This window comes from Rhipicephalus microplus, chromosome 6, assembly GCF_043290135.1.
Source record: "Rhipicephalus microplus isolate Deutch F79 chromosome 6, USDA_Rmic, whole genome shotgun sequence".
Lineage (NCBI taxonomy): Eukaryota > Metazoa > Arthropoda > Arachnida > Ixodida > Ixodidae > Rhipicephalus > Rhipicephalus microplus.
The window spans coordinates 83,677,346-83,690,467 of record NC_134705.1 but is presented as its reverse complement, the minus strand read 5'-3'; the positions used below and the strand labels follow the sequence as shown (position 1 = coordinate 83,690,467).

Here is a 13,122-nt window from a genome sequence, read left to right as displayed (position 1 = left end):
AAGTCGTCAACAGAAACGTCGCCTTCGGGCGCTGAGAACATAAAACAATTCTCCCTCACCGGGAGTTCAAATGGCGTGGCCATTCTTGTAAGTAAAGTCCGCAAGTCGCCGGGTCGGGCGAGGCTTGAGGACGACTCGTTACGTGCAGGCGAGCTGCACACTGGTAGAACGCGGCTCCGCCGAGGCGAGGGCCGCACAGGACTAGGTGGTGGCCGGTGGACCGCAGGGGGGCTCCGGGACGGCAGGCGTGGGCCGGGAACCTTGCACCTCCAGGCTTGGGGCGAGCGGGCACCAGGCAGGAGCCGGGAACCTGAGGCAGCAGGCGGGCGCGCGGAGCGGCGCTGCCACAGGAACGACCACTTGCACGGGCTTCACAGGAACCGGGGGCCGACGACGACGTGACGTGACCCCAGGTCTCGCAGAATGACTCGTAGCAAACAGCTAGCTCGACACTTTGATCTTAGCCAAAAGGCCGAGAAGCGATGCAATTCATTAGCACTTAATTAAAATCCATTCTTTCACACCTCGTACTTAGTCCTGGCCAAAAGCCAGGCAAACAGTCGCAAAGCAATTCCGACGTCCACCCATGCACAACCAGCATTGTGCACCGACAACGGCGGCGCTGGCTTCACGGCATTGCTTTTATCCCTAGTCCGCTTGAAGTTTCTTGTTTCGCTTACGAACATGTTAAAACTGAAACCTTCTTGTTCCCAGAGGTCAAAGCCACGCGTGCTTGCTTGCATGCGTACTCTCGAATGTAACCATGACGTCACACCAAATGCTTGCCGGCGAACATTATCAGGCATGTCGCGAGGGATGCTACAGCACTTGTTTTAAAAACTGATGCATAGTGTATATGTCCAACTCGAGCACCAAAGCCTAGAAGGAAAAAAGAAAAAAAAATGACTGTGCAAAATGTGACTACGTCACCCATCCAACATGGCTTCTACGCTGGCTGCCCAAGCAACGCCTCTGCAACGACGCCCACAATCATCGGCAAAAAGGTGTTGCCTTTGGCTGCTTCAGCGCGCTCAACGTATGCCTTGCAAGTTCCGACGTGGCGGAACACCGCACCGAGGTCGACGAAGGTCCTGCCGTAAAAGGCAGACCCGGGAATGCGTGCGAAACGTCTACCGCGTACGCTGTGATGCCGGTGAATGAAGGGTCATGTGGCAGAGGGTGACGGAACGTGAGTGTGCGACATGCCGCTGCGATGTCGTTCAAGCGTTCAACGGGCCGGCAGGCTCTGCCTGTCGTGGTCGAAAACGCTTGTCCAAGTTTTGCTGATTCCGAGGGGTAGGAGTGCTATAGTGGCGTGTACGAAGCGCTGGTGCGGCGCTCCGTCGATCGTGCCAGACGGACATGAGGCGGCAAGAAGGCGGTCGTCAAGTGGTCGCGGAAATCAGTGGAGAAGTACTCGCGTGCGCTTTTCGTCGAATTCCGCTGGGTAAGGTGCGAGAAGACTCGCGACAGACGGTCTTCGGGAGACGGGTGGTTGCACAAATGCGACCGTGCGTCAACGTGCAGCCATATTCGTGGATTATTTCGCCCCATTACGATAGCTTCGTCACAGCGCTCGCTGGTGTTGCTTGTTTTTGTTGACCTTCACTTGTGGCTCACACCCACTGTGGGGTATGCCGGTTTGTTGTTCTGCTTCTTCGACTTCTACATACTCGGCTTAGTGAAGCTGTGAGGAGTGATGAGTGGGTACAGAGGCAAAGCACAGCAAAGCGCGCCCGGGGCGTGATCACACGCGTCCTGGGTTCCACGGTGCTTCAGGTACGTGTGTGGTGCGTCCGTACGTCTAGTGCGCAATTTTCTTGGAACTTCCAGCAACTGGCAATTCCATTGAGGTGAGCGTGCGAGGATGTTTGTTGTAATTAACGAGAGCCAACGGTGGATGAGCTGGTATGAGATGGTGTTCAGAAATGTAGTGTGTGATCAACATGGCGATGTCCGTCGTGGTGGTCTAGTGGCTGTAAGGTACTCGGCTGCTGACCCGCAGGTTGTGGGATCGAAACCCGGCCGCGGCGGCTGCATTTCCCTGTGGTCAGATTAGTGTGCACGTTAAAGAACTTCAGGTGGTCGAAATTTCCGGAGCCCTCCATTACGGCGTCTCTCATAATCATATGGTGGTTTTGGGACGTCATACCCCACATATCATCAAATCGTCATCCAGGTGATGGCTGAGGGCGCCAGCGAGGTAGCTGACCGCGTGGCAACGAATTACAGCCACCGCTGGCAGAAGCTGGGACCCAGGTCAGTGGACATAGAAAAAGCACATCGGGGCTTTGCCGCTCCACCGTACATCAGGTGTGTACGGGGTGGGTCCTGTGGCGTTCTTTGCGATTTTAATTTGTGATGGGGAATAGTGTAGATGCATAGACGCGGCGAGAGCACGCGTCTTAAGGTTAAGACGTCGCTTGAAGATGTGAAATAAAAATGCCTTCGTTTGTCACTGCAACTGTAAACAGAAACACCAACAACCATTTTCTAGAGGCTGTTTTATTTTTTGTTCCGAAACGGGTGAATTGGAAAAGCGGAATTAGCTTGGCACATACATAAACACTTCTACACACATATGTACATACACATCGTATACACACTTCTAGCTTTCCTCCGAAACAGTAATAATAAATTACTCAATAGTTTTATTAATATGTGTAGGGATGTTTAAAAAAATAAACACTTGAGTATGTACGTGTGAACATAACCAAAAAAAGGGGGGGGGGCCTCCATTCAAGAAATTTTCATAGAAACATTTATTTTCCCACAGCAATCGTAAGTGTAAACACAGCTAGCGCACTCCCCGCACGCGAATACCGCGTCAGCCGGGGCGGCGTGACGCCACCGTCTCGGACACTCGCCGCACCCACGCCGTTTACCCCGATATCCTTGGTAAATTCGAACACTCTTTCTGTCATTGAATTTATTGTCGAACTCACCCCCGCAGGGGTGAGTGGGCCGATCCCGGAGGTAGTGCAATACCGGGCCAACCCGTGGCGGAGGTGAAGCAAGCTTCAAGCACTCCGCCGCATTGCAAAAATAAGTTTAATATCTTGGATCCAAATAGGATCCGTATCAGATATTAAGCTGATAAGAACAGATAAGTTTTTATTCATGTTTCATGGGGCCATAGTTGAATGAGTCCGACTTTGAGACATGATTTGCGTCAAAGAGTTTTCGCGACGAGGTTATCAACAGTGACATGACACAGCGCAGGCGAAAAACGGCGCGCGTCGCGTAACAATGAAAGGCATCGCATGGCAAGACAGGAATTGGGGCAAACACGCACACCCATATTAGTTTTGCATGCACAGTCACATGCGGACGCGAGGCAGTTAATGGCTTTCACGCAAGTGTTCTTGGTAGATCTTGCGAGATGCAGAGATCACCTCACTCACACAAAGCTTCTTAAACAGGTGCAAGTAGGGGCGCGAACAAATGCGACGTAGTACGCGATCGTTCGCCGAATCCCATGCGCCGAGGGCACCCTCTATGACGGCGTGGACGGTGACCCGTTGATACCGGCGCCGGAGAAACGCTGCCACCGGCTCGTAGTGAGCCAGCTTGGCGTTACGGGCGTTCTCAAAGGCGTCCGGCGTGTTCTCGAACGGGCACGTGACGTCGATGACGATAGCCTCTTCGCCACGCACCAGGACGAGATCCGGACGCAGGCCCGCGTCTCCGACGGCCTGGTTCTCGAAGGCCACCGTGAACTCGCGGGAGGCGGCAGTCCGGACGTGGTCGACGATGGCGTTGTGGCGGGCCCGGTAGAGCGCACTGCGAGGCATGCAGTGGCACACCACATGCGGCAGTGTCTCCCTCTGGTACCCGCAGACGCCGCACCGCTGGTCCCTGTCCGGTGCGCCCCACATGCGAGCGCCGTTGAGGAGCAGGAGGTTGAGGCGGGCCCTATGCACAAACCGGCAGTCTGCGAAGGAGGTGAAGGCGCCCGTCCGCATGAAATGGGAGCTGGCGCGATCAGCCGCCACGCAGGCCAGCACCTTGCCCTGGTTGGGGAGGTTGTGCAGGGCCTGGTCCCGTTCCGTGGCCAGCACCTCTCGTAGCGTGCGCATTACGCGGCACCGGTGCTGTAGGGTGATTGTAGCGTCGCCGCAGGTGAGCCGGACGCCGCCAGGATCCAGGGTCCAGGCGACGTTGTAGCGGCGTGACGCTTTTCGGGCGTTGGTCCAGACGGATCGCAGCTGGGTGGCCGGGACCCGGAAACCGTCTCCAAGCGACCCCCCGAGGTAGGTCTCCAGCTCGAAGCGGGTGACCTCCCAACCGAGGCGGGCAGTGGCGGTTGCATAGGCGTCTGCCAAGGCCATCTGCCGCAACTCGGTGTCGGGGGACGTCGAAAGCTTGAAGGCGGAGTCGATGCGGCAGAGGTCGCTAAGCTCCGCCGCAACGGGGATCCCGACGGCACCACCGCAGGCGGATCCATATAGGTAGTTTGTCGCCGCGTTGGTGGGAAGGTAAAGCGTCCGCTTTACCAGCGGCCGAGTGGCGTCGTCCAATCGGCGCCAGTCCGTCGTAGACAAGACGCCGCATCGCATGGGGAAGTTGAGCGCCGGGTAGACGAAGGTCCGGAGGGTATACAGACGCTGCCACGGCGCCAACATCGATGACATGATCTCGACGACGGAACCGGAGCCGGAGGGGATCCGAAAGCCAATTGGGCGTCCCAGGTACCGCTGCGGCTCGAAGTCGCGCAGTACCGAGATGGGGACGCCCGAAACTCGGAACTCCGTCTGGCGCATCTCCACAGGTGTCGATCGAACCATGTGGAAGGACGCGCACTTGGACGGGTTCAAGGACAGGCCCAGGGATGCGGCGAGGGTCTCAATCCGGTCGATGCGCTGCTGGAGTCGGCGCGGGGTCGAGGCCAGGGGAGTCAGGTCGTCCGCGTAGGCAAGGATCTTGTGGTCGAAACCACCACCCTGCACTGCGCGGATGACCGGGTCGATCACTAAGTTGAATAGAATTCCACTCAGTGGACAACCCTGACGTAGCCCTGCCAGGACCGGGATAAGCTCGGTGGTTCCTTCGGCCGCCAGGATACAGGTGCTGTTATCCCGGTAAAGGTCGCCGATCAACTCCGTAAACACGGAGCCGGCGCCAGCACCTTGCAGGGCGTCGAGCAAAGCCTGGTGCGGGACTGAGCCGAACGCGTTGTGGAAGTCCAACAGCGCCGCACACAGGTCGGGGCCTCCCGATCGGGCGATGTCGAGCCTGCGCTGTGAAATATAGTTAAGTTCGAACACGCCGTCGTGCGGAAGGAAGCCCTTCTGGCACTTGGACAAGACGGCGTGTTCGATCATCCAGGCCTGGAGCCGGGCTGCAAGGCACTTAGCGTAAAGCTTTGCCGCCGTGCAGCCGAGGGCTATAGGCCGCCAGTTTGATGGGACTTGCGGATCCCCCCTCTTGAAGATGAGGACGGTCCGCGTTGTCCTCCAGGAATCCGGCGTTCGGCGGTGGTGGAGGCAGGCGTTGAACAACGCCGTCAGGAACCGTGCTTCCGGGTCAACCGTTCGCCAGTGGTGATAGGTTAGACGGTCTGCCCCGGGATCCGTGCTTTCTGACTTGCGCAGGCGCCCGTACACCTCTTTAGTCGAAAAATTCGACGTGTCGACGCCCGCCGCAGCCGGATCGCGTCCGAGAAGCAGGGTGGAGTCGGCTTGGCGGGCCGACCACGTGTGCCCCCAGTGATCCTGTAGGTCTTGTAGCGGTATGGCGCACGTCTGTGGAGGTCCCTCCAGGATCAGCCGAACCGCGCGTCGACGGTTGCGGCGGTACAGCCGCTGTATGTCGACCGCGTTCGACGGGTCGGGCTGGCGGCGTTAGCGACCAGGACGCACCGGTGGGAGACGCACTGCCTCGACAGCCAAGGCGACGGCCCGCGTCCATGCTTCCTCGCATTGGGCCCATGACTCGTTCGTGGGCGGGTCCCGCAGCAAGGAGCGGAGCAGGCGTGCCTGGTCCTCGAGGAGGCGCGTGTGGTCCGGTGGCACCTGGAGGGTCGTGGAGTCGGTCTCGGGATGCTCTTGTACCTTGTCGGGATCCGCCGCGGCCTCGTCCACGGACGCGGGTGGCGACGGGGAGGAGGGAGGAGACACCGGGGACCCGGGCAGAACGACCGGGGACGACCCGGCATCGAGCGGCGGTGAAGACACCGCGACGTCGTAAGAAATCGTATTGTCGTCGTCGTCAAGTAGAAACGCGGCATCGCCAACGGGCAAAGCCGCCGACGAGCCGCGCGGGGCGGAAGACGCGCCATTGGACGACGACGAGGGCCCGAAGTCGTACGGTACCAGGACTTGCCTGGCAGACGACGAGGGTCTTGGAGACGCAGGATCCGGCGACCGTGGTGACCCGAGAACGGGCGAGTCCACGGCAACGCCGGCGGGCGTCGGGACCCCGATGTGCGGCGTAGGTGAAGACGTGCTTTCGGCGTCGCGCAATGGCTGCTCGGAGGGGGCCGGGCTTGCGGCAGGTGATGGTGCCGGCGAACCGGGGACGGAGGCCAAGCTCACGGACGTCGACGAACCGCTGGACGAATGGTACTCGAAGGCAGACGGTTCGCCGATCGACGCGAGCGAAGAGGCCCCCGACCTGGCATCCGGAGACGACGAGGGCCGCACCGGAGATGCGGCGTCAGAGGGCGATAGGCCCCTGAGGCGTCGCGAAGCCCGGGGTGCTGCTGGCGGCGACGAGGAACCCGATCCAGACGATGACGTGTCAGACGATGTGCTGACGTGGCGCACACGCCGGGCAGGCGCGCACTCGCGAGCAGCGCCGGATGGCCCAGCCTGGTCGACGTGGCATCGCAGGTGATTGGCCAGGCCGCGCTTGGTCGTAAACGTGGCGTCGCACACGCCACAGCGACGGCGAGGTGTCTCCGTTGATGGCATGAGCATGGCCCTTGCCAGGCAGTGGTGGTACGAGGGCCGGGACGTGAGCGGCGCGTCGCACACCGTGCACACGTAGATTCGTTCCCTCACACGAACGCCGTGCTCGAACTCCACGTGGCGGCGCACCGACTGCACGCGAGACGTCCAAGCGGCCCCGATGTACTTCATACTGCAGTTGTCGACGGGTCACTGCAGCTCCGCCGGGGCCGGGAGATAAACCCACAGAACGTCGCCGTCCAGGGCCAGCTGGCGTGGTTGCACTGGGGCAGAAGGGCGTGAGGACGCCGGTGCTTCGGAACCAGCCGGTCCCGACGAGGGCGACGCAGTCGACGCCGGCGATGAAGGGCCCGCCGCGGGAGAACCCAGAGTCCCGCGCCGAGGTCGCTGAGGAGGGGGTGGTGCTGGGGAGCCAGTAGGGGCAACAGCGTGGCGCCGCCTGGCACGACGGCCCCTCGCGGAACTCGGGCGGGCAGGATCCATGGCGGCGGCCCCGGCAGGCAGCAGGACCGGACGGCAACAGCAAGGCCAGGCAGGACCAGGTGGGCCGGGCGGTGGGCGACGATGGCGGTGCGGTCACGATGGTGACCCTGTCCCGATGACGTCGTCAGCAGGTGGTGACGACCGGGCCGGGCATGCAGCAGGCGGCAGGCGAAGAGCCAAGCAGAGAAATGAGCTGTAGACTTTCACCAACCGCCGTCCAGCATCCGGGGGTCGCCAGGGCCAGCCAGGACGTCCAAGGCCTCCAGGGTCAGCAGGTCCGCCACGTCCAACGTCCAGGAACGGGAAGCCCCGCCGGTCAGCAGGAGCAGCAGGTGCCCCTCCGAAAGGGCAGGCGCAGCCAGGAACGTCGCCTTCCCGGGGTGGCCGAGTCCCCGGGAGGGAACGCCTCTCGACCGTTGGCCAGCGGATCAAAGTGGGTCAGCGTAATTAAGCTGATAAGAACAGATACTACACAAAGGGAAATTTTATTAACGAGTCACACGTTGCCCTCCACTGAGGGGCTACAACACAAATGGACAATAGGCTCAGGGTCACTAGATAACATGAGAGGCACCGCGACATGGGTTGAAATCACACAGTAGCAGCAAAATACAATTTCCAGGCTACAGGCTTATACACCATTTCAAGGAGTGTTTACAGTGCAAAATTAACATGTGCATTCATTTTTTTAAAAATATAAAGAAACATGTGATCAAACACACAGTTGCCTACACATGTGTTGAGAAATTGCACAAGCACAGTGTGTATTGTGGCTAAACAAAAAAGACTCTTGCAAAACACAGAAGGTTATACAGACTCAAGGGATGAGACGAGCACGCGGACAATAAAAACGGAGATACTATTTTAAAGGAGAAACGTGGGTTATGAGGTCAGCACCATACCGAGAGACAGTTTGGTGGAAGAGGGTTAGAAGGGGGTGATGGGGAGGCGCAGCTTGCCATTTTGTAGTACGAAAAACCTCGTGTGCCATCGGCGAAGGAATTTTTCCTCGCCGCTGGTTTCGAGATCCTCTGACAGATAATGCCACAACATCAAGCGTATCTTGGCTACTGCGGGGAAGGCTGCCCGTACTGTTTTATGCCTAGCTTCGGCTAGGCAACGCCGGTTCCAAAGCACGAACAGCGTGCACGCTACTACCAGTTTGGCGAAAGCGCCTCTGTTCCTGGCGAGGGCTGGAGGGGGGCGGATATGAAACTCTCTCGCCACTATCCGCCACACTGGCTTAGCTGCGGGGCACTTATGCAGGGCGCGTGTAAGAGTTTCTATGGAGGGACAATTGGGACAGCGGGCGGAAGGTACGATGCCCAGCCTGTGTAGGCGCTGGCGAGTTGGTAGGATGTCCCAATTCTTCCTCCACGAGAAGTCTGCTACCGGTTTGGGCATTCTCCACCCATCTCCATCTCTGCGCGCGTTCTGTTGCCATTTTTGCGACTGCCTGCATTATTTCTGCGTCAACTGGTGCCGCGCAATGTCCTCCGCGATGCGAGCGGGTGGGGTTTTGTCAATATCACATTCGGAGGCGTCTTTCTCAAGCATCCGCATAGTGTTTGCGGCGCCCTTGTAAAAGCTTGAGGGAGCTTCCTCAAGCGGAGTGAGGGGACGCTCCGCATTCAGGAAGGCAGCGTTTGTGCTGCACCAGTAGCGCATGATGTCCCTCCCTACGTATCCGGGTGTTTGGAACAATGCCCTAGCCGTTTTTAATGCCAGCACTTTGCTAGTAGTGGGCGGGTGTGATAATCCGAGGCCACCCCCGTCCGTCGAGAGGTGTAGGAGGGTGCGGCGTATGGGCGCGGGCTTGCCATCCCATAGGAAGGCGCCGATCATTTTCATTAGCCTTGTAGCTGTCCTGGCGGGCATCACGGCGACTCGACTGGCGTAATATGCAAAGGCGCAAATGGTGGTTGTCACTGCCAGGGCTTTATCGCGCAAAGACATGCCTTCGGGGCTGAGGCGCTCTATTGCCACTTGAGCGCGTTCCAACGCTCGCTGCCAGGTTTTCTCCGCCACACCGGCACCAAAGAAGTAGATGCCCAGTACCTTGACGGTGTCCACTGCGCACAGCTCACCCAGGGCCTCTCGGGGGAAGGCGCCAAAGGCAATGGCCTTGCTTTTCTCCATGTTAAGGAGCGCGCCTGAGGTGTCCGCGTAGGGTGCGAACGTCTCCCAGAAAGCCTGTAAGCTTGCCGGGTCACGGACAAACAACGAAACAACGTCCGCATAGGCGAGCACTTTGATTGTGGTCTCCCCCGTTAGTGGAAAGCCCCTAATGCGGTCGTTGTTCATGATTCTTGTCAGCAGCGGCTCGAGCGAGAGTATGAAGAGGGTGGGCCCAAGTGGGCATCCCTGGCGGATGCCTCTCTCGTACGCGAAGTTAGTCAATGGGTCGCCATTTACGACTACGTGGCACGTAAGATCTCAGTACAGTAGCGCGATGCTTTCCACAAAGTGTGCGGGGAAACCGAAACGGCGCAGGACTTCGAGCATGTACTCGTGCCCAACTCGATCGAAGGCCTTCGCTTGGTCGAGCGATATGAAGGCGCCTGACAAAGATGGGGCAGTCAAGTATTCGAAGGCATCCCGCGTGACCGTCAAGTTGGCGAAAATTGAGCGGCCCGGCACTGCGCAGGTCTGCTGTGCTGAAACTATGGTCTGTAGCAGTGGCTTCGTGCGGTTGTTTAACAGGGAAGCCACCATCTTGTAGTCAGCATTCAGAAGGGTGACCGGCCGCCAGGCCGAAAGCTCCTCCTGCTGGGCGCCCTCCTTGAGGAGGAAGACGATCCTCCCTTCGCCGAAGGATGGTGGTTTCCGGTGATGGGTGACCACCATGTTTACCATGAGCACGAGGACGTTCTCCAGTTCATTCCTAAAGGTGGAATAGAAGGAAGGTGTGAGTCCGTCTGCTCCAGGAGCGGAGTTCGGTGGCATGTTTGTGATGGTAGTCCTTACTTCTTCCGCTGTTGCATCACTGCCCAGCATTTCAGCTTCATCCTGCTCGAGGCGCGCAAGGTTACGACAGAGCTCTTCATACAGATGCTCCCCGTCTGGGGTGCCGGCGCGGTCTGTGTCTCGAAAGAGGTCTGCAAAGTAGTTCCGGAAGGTTCTGCCAATGTCATCTGGGTCAGTGGCGAAGGAGTTGTCCAGGCGCCGAACACGCGTGATACGGACGCGGCCGTTCCCGGTCACCCCATTGGGGTTCGCTTCGGCCTGGTCTTTGGGTGGCCTCCGCGCACGTTGTTGGAGTAGCCGGGTATGTTCGGCCTCCAGAGCAGCGAGGTAGCCCCGCGGGCAGTCCGTCAGGGTGTCCGCCCCCCTGATGATGCGGATCCTGCGTAGGGTCTCATTCAGTCTGTCTGTGATCCTGCGCTTTCGGGCTTTTCCCTCGTCCTGTGTGACATGCCGCTGCGATGTCGTTCAAGCGTTCAACGGGCCGGCAGGCTCTGCCTGTCGTGGTCGAAAACGCTTGTCCATGTTTTGCTGATTCCGAGAGGTAGGAGTGCTATAGTGGCGTGTACGAAGCGCTGGTGCGGCGCTCCGTCGATCGTGCCAGACGGAGATGAGGCGGCAAGAAGGCGGTCGTCAAGTGGTCGCGGAAATCAGTGGAGAAGTACTCGCCTGCGCTTTTCGTCGAATTCCGCTGGGTAAGGTGCGAGAAGACTCGCGACAGACGGTCTTCGGGAGACGGGTGGTTGCACAAATGCGACCGTGCGTCAACGTGCAGCCATATTCGTGGATTATTTCGCCCCATTACGATAGCTTCATCACAGCGCTCGCTGGTGTTGCTTGTTTTTGTTGACCTTCACTTGTGGCTCACACCCACTGTGGGGGATTGGCCGGTTTGTTGTTCTGCTTCTTCGACTTCTACATACTCGGCTTAGTGAAGCTGCGAGGAGTGATGAGTGGGTGCAGAGGCAAAGTACAGCAAAGCGCGCCCGGGGCGTGATCTCACGCGTCCTGGGTTCCACGGCGCTTCAGGTACGTGCGCGGTGCGTCCGTAAGTCTAGTGCCCAATTTTCTTGGAACTTCCAGCAACTGGCAATTCTATTGAGGTGAGCGTGCGAGGATGTTTGTTGTAATTAACGAGAGCCAACGGTGGATGAGCTGGTATGAGATGGTGTTCAGAAATGTAGTGTGTGATCAACAAGGCGATGTCCGTCGTGGTGGTCTAGTGGCTGTAAGGTACTCGGCTGCTGACCCGCAGGTTGTGGGATCGAAACCCGGCCGCGGCGGCTGCATTTCCCTGTGGTCAGATTAGGGTGCACGTTAAAGAACTTCAGGTGGTCGAAATTTCCGGAGCCCTCCATTACGGCGTCTCTCATAATCATATGGTGGTTTTGGGACGTCATACCCCACATATCATCATATCGTCATCAAGGTGATGGCTGAGGGCGCCAGAGAGGCTGCTGACCGCGTGGCAACGAATTACAGCCACCGCTGGCAGAAGCTGGGACCCAGGTCAGTGGACATAGAAAAAGCACATCGGGGCTTTGCCGCTCCACCGTACAGCAGGTGTGTGCAGGGTGGGTCCTGTGGCGTTCTTTGCGATTTTAATTTGTGATGGGGAATAGTGTAGATGCATAGACGCGGCGAGAGCACGCGTCTTCAGGTTAAGACGTCGCTTGAAGATGTGAAATAAAAATGCCTTCGTTTGTCACTGCAACTGTAAACAGAAACACCAACAACCATTTTCTAGAGGCTCTTTTATTTTTCGTTCCGAAACGGGTGAATTGGAAAAGCGGAATTAGCTTGGCGCATACATACACACTTCTACACACATATGTACATACACATCGTATACACACTTCTAGCTTTCCTCCGAAACAGGAATAATAAATTACTCAATAGTTTATTATTATGTGTAGGGATGTTTAAAAAAATAAACACTTGAGTATGTACGTGTGAACATAACCAAAAAAAGGGGGGGGGCCTCCATTTAAGAAATTTCCATAGAAACATTTATTTTCCCACAGGAATCGTAAGTGTAAACACAGCTAGCGCACTCCCCGCACGCGAATACCGCGTCAGCCGGGGCGGCGTGACGCCACCGTCTCGGACACCCGCCGCACTCACGCCATTTACCCCGATATCCTTGGTAAATTCGAACACTCTTTCTGTCATTGAATTTATTGTCGAACTCACCCCCGCAGGGGTGAGTGGGCCGATCCCGGAGGTAGTGCAATACCGGGCCAAACCGTGGCGGAGGTGAAGCAAGCTTCAAGCACTCCGCCGCATTGCAAAAATAAGTTTAATATCTTGGATCCAAATAGGATCCGTATCAGATATTAAGCTGATAAGAACAGATACTACACAAAGAGAAGTTTATTGAACTTCAAACCGAAAGAACAGGTACATTGACATGCGTTTTACAAAATAAACAAGCGGGAGAACATTTAATATATACAAGTGTACGCTTACACAAGCAAATACAAAACAGCGCGTTATCTATATACATATTTACAACTATAAAGTTAAACAAATCAAGAATGAAGGACAAACACATTTCAGCTACTATATTTTACAAAAGAATATGCAGGGGTGGGGGTGTCGCGTGTTATGTACATATTTACAGTCTTATTTGCATGCACAGAAATAAATACTGATGGGCGAGCACGCAGCATATGCACCTATGCTTTCACAAAGAATGAAAAAGGTATATACAAAAACATGTGGCGCTATATACATATGTACAATAACCGACCACCCCTTGGTG

The 13,122-nt window shown here is 57.1% G+C and overlaps 2 non-coding genes across 2 annotated transcripts; both read right to left on the bottom strand.

Moving 5' to 3' along the window:
• Positions 1 to 2,954: 2,954 nt before the first annotated feature.
• Positions 2,955 to 3,149, bottom strand: LOC142766330 (U2 spliceosomal RNA). Its single transcript, XR_012884501.1, has one exon. It is a non-coding gene; the product is annotated as a U2 spliceosomal RNA (small nuclear RNA).
• A 9,411-nt stretch (positions 3,150 to 12,560) lies between these two features.
• On the bottom strand, positions 12,561 to 12,751 carry LOC142766208 (U2 spliceosomal RNA). Its single transcript, XR_012884435.1, has one exon. It is a non-coding gene; the product is annotated as a U2 spliceosomal RNA (small nuclear RNA).
• Between the last annotated feature and the right edge of the window lie 371 nt (positions 12,752 to 13,122).